Genomic DNA, 10,456 nt, shown 5'->3' with positions numbered 1-10,456 from the left:
CTCCTTGGCAGCAAATCCCACTGTTGAACAGCTCTTACTGTCAGGAAGTTCTTCCTAATGTTTAGGTGGAATCTTCTTTCTTGTAGTTTGGATCCATTGCTCCGTGTCCGCTTCTCTGGAGCAGCAGAAAACAACCTTTCTCCCTCCTCTATGTGACATCCTTTAGTAAAATATAATGTAAATTTAAGAAATGAACAACATAGCCAATAACTAACAGTCTTCCTGAATTACATTTAATTCGCAGAGATTTGTCCACTTTCCTGCGTTACTTGGAGCTGTTTTCTGTGACAGCACATTCCTGCGGTGTGCCTGTTATCTAACCGTGGAGTACTGGAATTGGGATTGTATTGACTGAGAAAGTTGGCCATTGTAGCAGTGGTCAAAATAATAATAATAATAATAATAATAATAATAATAATAATAATAATACATTTTTATTTATATCCTGCCCTCCCCAGCCGAAGCCGGGCTCAGGGCGGCTAACAACAATAAAATAATACAACATTCTAAAATCATTTCATTAAAAAATTACTTCAAATCAAATTGATGGCATGTCCTTCTTGTCTTCTTGAACTACTTGATAATAGAACAGTCCATATGTGACCACATGTATACATGTGACCATATGTATGCTAGTCAAAAGGTGGACTAGATGATGTTGATGTTGATGATGATGGTTTTAATTAAATTTATATACTGCCCTATATCTACAGGTTTCAGGGCAGTTCACAGGGTGGTTCACAGATGGCCCTTGAGGTCCGTTCCAACTCTACAACTCTGATTCTATTATTTGTTTTCCAGTGTTGCTAAATTTGCCTTAAAAATTGGATAAAAGAGAATAAAAAGTAAGGACAAGAACAGATATTTTCTCTTCATTTTTTATTTTAAAAAAACTATAGAACTATTTCAAATCATATGGAGTAGAGCATATGGATCCTCTAATCTAGTCCGTATCCCAAAGCAGGAAATCTTAGGCTGAAAGCTTCCTTGAGAGATGCCTCTCCAGCCCTGCAGACTGCTAAATGGAGGCCTTTAAACACCTTCCTGTTCATCTTTGCCCACCAACAGGCTGCTTTTGTAGCAAGGAATATTTTCTCATTCTTTGAGCTTAATATCACTTTCCACTACAGTGGTCCCTCGCAAGACGAATGCCTCGCCCCACAAGACGAAAAATGCGCAAGACGAAAGGGTTTTTCATTTTTTGAGTTGCTTCACAAGACGATTTTCCCTTATGGGCTTGCTTTGCAAGACGAAAACGTCTTGCGAGTTTGTTTCCTTTTTTCTTAAAACCGCTTGAAGAGGTGCAGTTGCGACTGACCGTGCTTCGCAAGACGAAAAACCGCGCAAGACGAAAAGACTCGCGCAACGAAATTATTTCGTCTTGCAAAGCACTACTGTATTGAAGACTGCTACTACTCCCACATCCCTATTAAGGGCAAGAAAATGAAAGATGATTCTGCCGCAGCCTGGTATCCTGTCATCTTGTTCCTGCTTCAGATTGCTTTGCACACACCCCCACCCCAGTCCCACAAGGTAAGCCTTCCTAGATCCTTTGGCCTTTTCACATATTGATTTGTCTTCTGGGCACCCCGTCGTTACTCAAGTATTACACAACAAATTCCCACTTTATAGGAGACTATTCTTATTCCCTGACAGTGGCGTAGCGTAGGGGGTGCAGGGGGGCCGGCCGCACCGGGCACAACATCTGGGGGGGGCGCGCTCGCACTTGCAGCTCCTTGCCCCTACTAAAATCCACGGGTTAGGGGGCGCAAATTACTTGCCTTGCCCCGGGTGCTGACAACCCATGCTACGCCACTGTTCCCTGAACCTTTAATTGGATTCCTACTCATTCCATCACATGCCTTGCATTTGTATTGGTGATTAGTAAATTGCTCTTTCAGTTTCCTATAGTCCTAGCTACAAACAGCTCAATACAAAGAACTCCAGTGTAATACATCCTCGCTTAAATCTTCCTAAAGAAGGTGCCAGGTGACTTTTTATCCAGGACCCCTGAATAACAGATCCCTGAATGCTAGTGAATTATCTGAAATGTACATCACTCTCTAATCGGCAGTTTCTTGGTTTGTGGGCAGCCCTCCATCACTTCTAACCAAGTTATCCCTTGATGGAACATTAGCCTTTTAACACTGAAACATTACAAGTGCGAAAGGAGCTCCCTTTTGTACTGCTTCATATTAATCACTCCCACTGCTGTATTCCAGTTGTGGAATGAGTCATGCAGCCAATAACCATAACCCAAATGTTTCCACTAAAGTCCCAAGGCCTTCTTTTGCATCATTTGTATAAATAACTAAATGCCCCCACAAGTGCGTGTGCGCGCGCGCGCACACACACACACACACACATGCCTGTTTTAAATTTTCACTTTCCAAGAGAAGCTGCCAAGAAAGGAATCCACGGCACCAAGCAGCCTTGCCCCCTAGGGAAGGTTAACTGCTTGTGCAATTTGGCATTAAAACCCAAGGATGCTCTGAGGTTAAACACACACCAACTACAATTTCAGTGCACTTAAGAAACTAACTCCTTTGGCCTGTAGTTTTCTATACAGAATTCCAGCTGTGTTCGAGGATCAGGGCATTTGCAAGTTTTAGGATGAGTTACTAAGTTCCTGGAAGGCAGGTCTACATGGGAGTTTCTCCCAGTACAGTGTTTTAGCGTTAAATGAGAAGTCCAGGAAAACTGCCAATTAATGTACAGTATGGCGTGGGAGAATTTTGTGTCAGTCTTGGTAGAGAGTGCCATGTCTGATGCCCCTGCTATTGTTCCTGTGCAGGCAGGAGAACCCAGCACAAACTGAGGCACAAGGAGACAGGGCAGCAGGACCCAGGCCTGCCAAGTCCTAAGAAGAAATAGGTCTGGGGGCAATTTAAAGTTCAGTATGGAGGGAATCTGAATGCTCCCCAGCTCATACCTTTTCATTGCATCTTGATTTTTCTAACATTTTATCTCTCTCTTGGCGGAGCTAATGTGAAGTCTCATTGGGAGTGAAATAACTTTAAAAAGCAGGTTCGGGGCCAAAACATGGGCCCTGCCAGCCCTTTAAATCTCTCACTATGGCAGATCCAATTTAATACACATTTATTCTGGCCCAAAGGAACTTGGCGTGTTGAGTGGCTCAGATGCTGCTGTGAGCGAGAACATCAAATCCTTCTAACCTGAGCCAGCCCAGGGTGTTTTGCTACTTGAGGCAAAGGACATTATTATGTCTCCTTCAGCCACAGGAGTCAACTCCTGAGGGCCAGTGTCCCTTCATGCCCCCCTAATTGATGGACATTGCCATTTAAATGTGCCATGTCATGTGATTAATTATGCAGGGTGAAGCTTACCTGCCCCCCCCATATTTTATTCAAGTTGGCACTCCTGCCATCTGCCCTATTCCATTGACAGAAGCCAAACTGATGGGCAGCTGAATTTTAGTTCCACACTTGAGAGGGGACTGTATCCTCCATGGTACCTGCGCACAGGGGGCTGGGGAGGGAGGCGCTCACAGCTTTGCCCTCCAATAGGGCAGCAGGGATGACAGGAGGCTCAAGAGGAACGGCAGCCAGATCACCACAGACCCTCCCCAGATCCCAGCAACCAGCACTGAAGCAGCTGCCTCACATTGTCTCAGGGTGAGTGGGGCAGGCCTCCCAATGGATCCCTTTGTTGAAGGTAGGGGAAGTGCGCTCTACTCCGTGTGCTGAGCTCCTTTAACACACACACACACACAAACCGGCACCTGACAGAGGAGCAATGGCTGTGTCACCTGTTGTGGAAATGTATAAAATACTTGTACCTTGTTCAGAATCAGGACCTTTGGTCTGGGTACCAGAGCAGCTTGGCTTGTCCCTGTAATGTCCTTGGGGCTCCTCAGGGTGTGCTGGAAAAAGACTATAAGGTGGTGCACACACATAGCCTTGGGTCACCTACTCACAGCACACTTTTGGACATAGCAATTTGCATTTGTACACACCATCATCATGCGATCACATCTGAAGTGGCAGCTGCAAGCTGTGTTGTCTGTACACTCAGGAGGGCATGTTTTCAAATGAGTGCACAACATTGTTCTCTGTTTTTGTCCCTTCAATTAGTGCTTCCACCATCCTTTTAAAGAGAGAGGGGTTGACAAATTACTGTACAGCTTCCTGTGTGCCTGTTTCATTCATAGACAAGTTATCAATGTTAAGTTGTGGGTGAACATATCAGACAACACAGCGATTCTTCAAACAGCTCTTGTTTATTCACAGGCCAGAACAGAACTGAACTGAAGGGTTCAGCCAGCCTGCTTATATAGAGCTCCACTACAACGCAACTGTAACACTTTCTGTAACTATCCAATCACTGAACATCACTTTCAATATCTTATTTGAATATGTGGACCTGAGTGAAAACTATCTACAGTATCCCCCTGCTGGCCCAGGGTGAGAACTTCAGTGTTGTGGAGTGTCACAGCCCTGCCCCAAAAGGAGAGAAAATGCTCTCTGTGTACACACATAGGGAGCAAGCTCTTGAGAAGTGCGTTCTTGACACAAAATGGATTACTTTACAATCGCATCTTACTCAGAGGTTTGGTTCCAATGGTTCTGCGTATACACAAAAAGGATGCATACCCAAAGCCTTGGAGTTGCTTGGCAGCTAGTGGGTGATAGTGAGGGGGAGAGAGACAGAATCCCCAGTGCTCCCAGAGCCTACAGGTTGAGCAGGTTTTGCTCAGCAAACAAGGTGGGGATATTAAAAAAGCTTTTTGCACCAGGTAAGCCAAGTGGACCCAGCACAAAAAGAGCTTTCAAGCGCTCTGCTTGGATTTAACTTGCACAATTTCAACCGGTCTGCCTTCAATCATGTATGGTTGAAATTGCACAAATTAAATGTGTGCAAGATGAGATTGTACTGTATAACTGTATAACAGCAGAATGTGCATTATTGAATTGACAAATAGTGTGGGACAGGGATGACACGAGGATGACACACACCCAGCATCCCCCAAAAAGTGCCTGCATCCAGCACTGAATGCTCATTATTGTGCAGTATGTACGCACCTCATGAGAGCTATAAATCATGCTGGCCTCGATGCAGTTCAGCACGAGGTCCTTAAGGAGCAGTCTCAATCACTGCCCTTTCCTGCGGTATAAAAACTAAACTTTTTATACTAAACTTTATTTCAAAAATTACATTTTTCATAAATGCATACACTTGAATTGGTTCTTTTGTCTTATTATTTCCACACGCAACCTTCAAAATGTCTGGCTTGTGGGTTTCCTTTTGGCTCCGCTGAAAGGCTTAGGAATGGCAGCACGTTAAGTGAAAACAGAATGTTTTTTTCATTAGTCTTATGGCTCAGGAGGCAGTAACACTTCAACACACAGCAGCAGTTTGAAAAGTATGGAGCCAACAATCACCACAGTGTATTTGATAAACTGGGGCAGCCGCGGTTTGCAGGAAGTGCCAAGGTGGCTAAATGTGTGAACAAATTAGGGATGTATATGTTCTCATAGAATCAAACTGCATGTATTACAGGCCAGTCATTTTCCCTCTTGAAGGGGGGCTACAACAATCTTCCATTGTGAAAGCCAGACTTCCAAGGACTCCGTATAAGTGATTAATTTCTAAAATGTGGCACAAACCTATCTGGAAGGTACAGTATTCCTTTGGACTTTGAATCGCATGTCCCCAATTTGGGATTAGTGAGACAAATGAACTGTGCACATGTTCAAAATACCCTCTTGGTCATTTTTGCTTCACAGATTGTGAAGAAGAGCCCCAATAGATTCTGTTGTGAGCCCTGGTTCAAAGTACAGTAAGCTATGGATCCTTGTCATGTATGACACATACAAAATCCTGTTCATTCCAGTTGAGGAAGTCTGTGATGAGCCTATTGGCAGCAGGGGGAGCAGAGGAAAAGAAAGAAAGAACTAGATGGGAAGAGCCCTCTGTGATCCCAAATCCTTATATGCACAGTAATAGATTAGATAGAATTCACATGCTTCTTTAATTGAAGTTATCTGAAGTGTTGCTGAACACACAAGTTGTTTTCAACTTCCCTTTTCAGGAGTCTACGAATCACACAATACATACCCTCCAACATTTTTCCAATCAAAGTAGGGAGAAATACTATTCCTTAATAATAATATTACTATTTATACCCCACCCATCTGACTGAGTTGCCCCAGCCACCCTGGGCAGCTTCCAACATATGTATTTAACAACATAACAAAACATTAAGCTTTTAAAAACTTCCCATTACAAGGCTGCCTTCACATGTCTTCTAACGGCTGCAGAGTTACATATCTCTTTGGCTCGTGGGTCATTGTCAGTTTGCATTTCTTAGTGCAGAAAGTATTGATCTGATGTGTAGAGATCTTTCCTATTCTACTTAATTCAAGAGGGTTCTGGAAGTTTCTGTGTGTGAAAGAACTAAGAATGCTACCTTCTGAGTTAAAGCACTATTAATATACTGTTACATGGTTATGAACATCTTGTTAGCGATTTGCAATGCAATTCTAGTCATCTCAAACGCAAATATTACAATACTAGAAATTTACAGTGCTATGCAAATTACAGCTTCGACTTTCATTTATAAATGCAGCCGATTTTTTAAAACATGCTGTTAGGATTTTTCTCACACTGACACCTTGGATATTGAAACCATTGTTCTGTATAATTATTATGATGGAGGAAATCTCTTTCCTCTCCCAATAAAATATAATGAAAACTGGGCAGGTGCTAGTTTCTCAATGGTTTTACCAAATTATCCACAAGGTTTGGCCTGCAAAGTATATTTCTTAGCCTGTGTTTTCTCAATGACTTATGGAAATAGTGTCCATTTTAAAGGACAGCAGGTGTTAGAACAATGAGTAGCCGCCTCCTTCACATCTGTGCTACAAAAGCTGCATCAGTGTTTACAAGAAACAGGATCATAAAAAACATCCTGCCACTAGAACACACACAGTCACACAGAGAGCTGCTATTCTTCCCCCCTTTTTTCTCACACACTGGAAGGTTTATTTATAGCCTGTCAATAAAAGCCTACCTGCTTGGAAAGAGGGGGAAACGATCCTCACTTCCATGGGGAAGCAAATGAAGGGAAGCCCTTCTCTTGACCAGTCTGTTTTCCATTCTCTTGTCAGCTCAAACCAGATTGTTAACCCTTTGGAGATGCTTTGGGATATTTGGGGAAACAATCCAGTGCAAAGTAGGCACACTTGTGAAATATGAAGCATGCACTTCACTGTCTCCCTTTGAAACCAAAGGAACTTTCAAACTTAATTTTGGCTGACTTACGTTTTACCATATTTGCCAACTTAGCATGTAACACACAAAAACAAAAAACCACAGCTAGATTTACAAACTAAAGAGAAGAACGTCCTTTTTCAGCAAAGGGGAAATACAACTGTACTATTTTGTGAACACCAAAGACCAAATTTAGCACACACCATCTTGGTCACCTGCAGGATGACTTCTGTTGAGACAAAAGAGACAGGAGGAGTACAGCTCTTTAATTCTTGTGGACCTCTCAGTGACTTTTGAGACCATTGACACTGGTATCCTCCTAGACAGGCTGTCTGAGTCGGGTGTCAGAGGCACAGCTTTCAAATGGTCCTGATCCTACTTGGCTGGCCAATTCCAGAAGGTGGTGCTGAGGGACTTCTGCTCAATCCTCTGGCAACTGTGCTTTGGCGTCCTGCAAGGTTCTCTCTTATTCCCCATACTGTTAAACTTCTATGTGAAGAAACTCCTGGGTGAGGTAATATGGATAAAGGAAGAGAAGTGTCAAGAGGTAAAGGACAACAAGTTCTATCTTCTTCTTTCATCAAAACCAGAAGAGGCAGTGGGCATTTTAAATCAGTGCCCAGGTGTGGTAATGGCTGAAAACCAATAAACTGACACTGTCTAGGTCTAGGTGTGGAGGAACACTGAAGGGGATGTTTACCCCTATTCCCTCCAGCCATTTTCTGTTCAAAACCATGCCTCCAACTGTTTTTCCACTCATCGGAAGCAGCTATGTAAGTATGTTGAGCTGGAAAATGGTAGACAGTTAAGATTCCATCTTCTACTCATTTTGTTACGCGCACGTATAAGGTCACTGGGAAACATATAAACTAAGATGCCACCATTATGGTATTACAGTTCAGACAAATATAACCTATTATTTGATTGTGGATGGGGAGTGCAGGGACCCATTAAATATGCAGTTTCAAGAGGATCGGTTTCACTGGGGTTCAGGGCATGTATTTCCCCTTCCCCTTCTCTTTGATGCTCTGTTCTCCCTCTCCTGATTCATGCAGCATCCCACTTTCTGCTTTCTGGTCAGCCCATTTTTCTTCCCCCTGCCCAGTCTCCCCGTTCACTTCCTCTCTTCTCCTCTGTCCTTCCTGCTTTCTGCTTAGCTGCCACGCTTGAAAAGTACTTCGAGCTGAAAGAGGAAATGAGTAAGAGGACAGCTCTTCCAACTTCCTCTCAGCTTTATGTACTTCTCAAGGAGAAGGGAGCTAAGTACCATCACCTGATAACGGAAAGGGGGTTCAGAGGCTTCATGGGCACCCTGGAGGGCCCTAACATCAATTTTGGTTTCATCATATTCCCATGCAGGTATAGTTTTAAAGCAGCAGATATATGTAGAAAGGGGCCTTGACCAGCTGTATTCAGCAAGAAAATGTCGTGGGATAATATCCTTCAGCCATGTTTTAACCTGCATATGGTACAGAGGCAGTTCTATTTCCATTCATATTAAAAACATTAAAACTTGACAGATTGCAGGTTGCAGAAAATATTAAACATTGCACATGTTCTGGCCACCACTGCTTAGTTTCTAATTTCCTGATATTTACTTTTTACTATACTACAAAAATGACCTCTAACCTCCTAACTGGTTAAACTTTGACACTGTTCTGGTGTTGATGTATTGTGAATATATACACTGACCCTTGCAAAATGTTAAGCCAAATAGTTTTCTAAAGTATCTGCTAATAAATTACTTGGCTAATAGCCAGAGGTTTAGTATTCCTTTCTTGCCCAAACATCTGGTATATGTTAAGTGCAATTTGTATTGTGTGTAAGATTTGCAACATTATCTGTTTTAGAGTGGCATCCTACATGAACATACTGGTGAAAAAAGGGGGGGACTCACCCTGTTTTCCCATGAAAATATTTCATAATAAAGTGTATAATGCCAAGCATAGTTTTGTTTATTACTATTTTAAAATCTACCTTAACTTGCACAAAAAACCATGATTTAGGTTTTTTACTCTGCAGTAAAACTTGTGGCATATGGCATAATATTTAATATCTGGCCAACTCCATTTTTATTATTCATGACATTTTATATTTGTCACCGTGGCGTCACTTTCCCTGTAAGTATGGAGTGGGATTCCTCCAATTAAATTTGAACTTTATGTCTTTCAACTTTCCTCCAAAACCTTTAGGTCCATGCACTATGTGCAGCCCTGAGGAACATGCTGCTACTGTATCAAAGTCAAACAAAACACATTACAGTACTGTACTGACCATCTTGCCTTGAATTGAGCATCACTGCAGCAGTAGGTCCTTGTAGCCAGCTGTTCCCCACACCCTCAATGTTGCCCATGGACAACATCAGCTCACAGACTTCATTACAAGACAAAATGAAGTAACCAGGAAAGCTTATTAGGGAAGGTTATATGGCCTGAGGACAGTTAGGAACCTGAAATTAAAACTACCGCTCATGCTGAAAAACAGACCTAAGTGCCAATCCTATCATTCCAAAAGTATAACTGCACTTGTCCTTTGCAGTGCAAGATAAAAGGGATTGTATTCAGAGAGTGGAAATTATTATTTTGTTCACTTGTGAGTTCAACAAAGGGTGTTCAGGGTGATGGTCAATAAAGTAGTATTCAATGAGTTTAAGGATACGTCCTGGAAGTGGATGCAAGTGGGGAAGTGGACTGATGTGGACTGAAGAGGGAGAAGTGAAGAGAAGTGAGAAGGTAGTAAATCACATCTATGGGTAGCTGGAAAGTAAATGTCAAGGAAATTATCTCTCTCCCCCCCCCCCCCAAGTCTAACCACATCTACTCAGAGTAAATCCTATTGAATTCAGCAGGCTTACAGAAGTATGGCTATGGGTTAGGACTGTACGGGGACCTCTCTCTGTGCTGCAAAGTGTTTGCGGACAGGATGGTGGTGGCACCAAAAGAAGAAGTTTGGGGGGGTGTCACAGAAAGAGCAACATATATTTCTAGCTGGCAGAGTTGTGCCCTACACAATCTCTGAAAGAAAATAACAGGAGTGCAGCAATTAGGGGGTGTTGGAGGGCAAGCTCCTTGTTTGGGGGACACATGCTGCCCCCCCCAACATCCAGCACCACCCTGTCTTTTATTAACGTCCTCTTATACCCTTTTAAGGGATGTGGGTGGTGCTGTGGGTTAAACCACTGAGCCCCTTGGGCTTGCCAATCAGAAAGTCGGCGGTTCGAATC

General features: G+C 42.8%; 1 long non-coding RNA gene across 1 annotated transcript; it reads right to left on the bottom strand.

The window, feature by feature from the left end:
- Window positions 1–5,144: 5,144 nt before the first annotated feature.
- Window positions 5,145–10,230, bottom strand: LOC310852062. The gene is made up of 2 exons (XR_014567975.1): window positions 8,507–10,230; window positions 5,145–7,738 (listed from the first exon to the last, which is right to left on the bottom strand). It is a non-coding gene; the product is annotated as an uncharacterized lncRNA (long non-coding RNA).
- Between the last annotated feature and the right edge of the window lie 226 nt (window positions 10,231–10,456).

The sequence above is a fragment of the Podarcis gaigeae genome, assembly GCF_964106915.1.
Source record: "Podarcis gaigeae genome assembly, chromosome: 1".
Classification (NCBI taxonomy): Eukaryota; Metazoa; Chordata; class Lepidosauria; order Squamata; family Lacertidae; genus Podarcis; species Podarcis gaigeae.
This window is presented reverse-complemented; position numbering and strand designations above follow the sequence as displayed.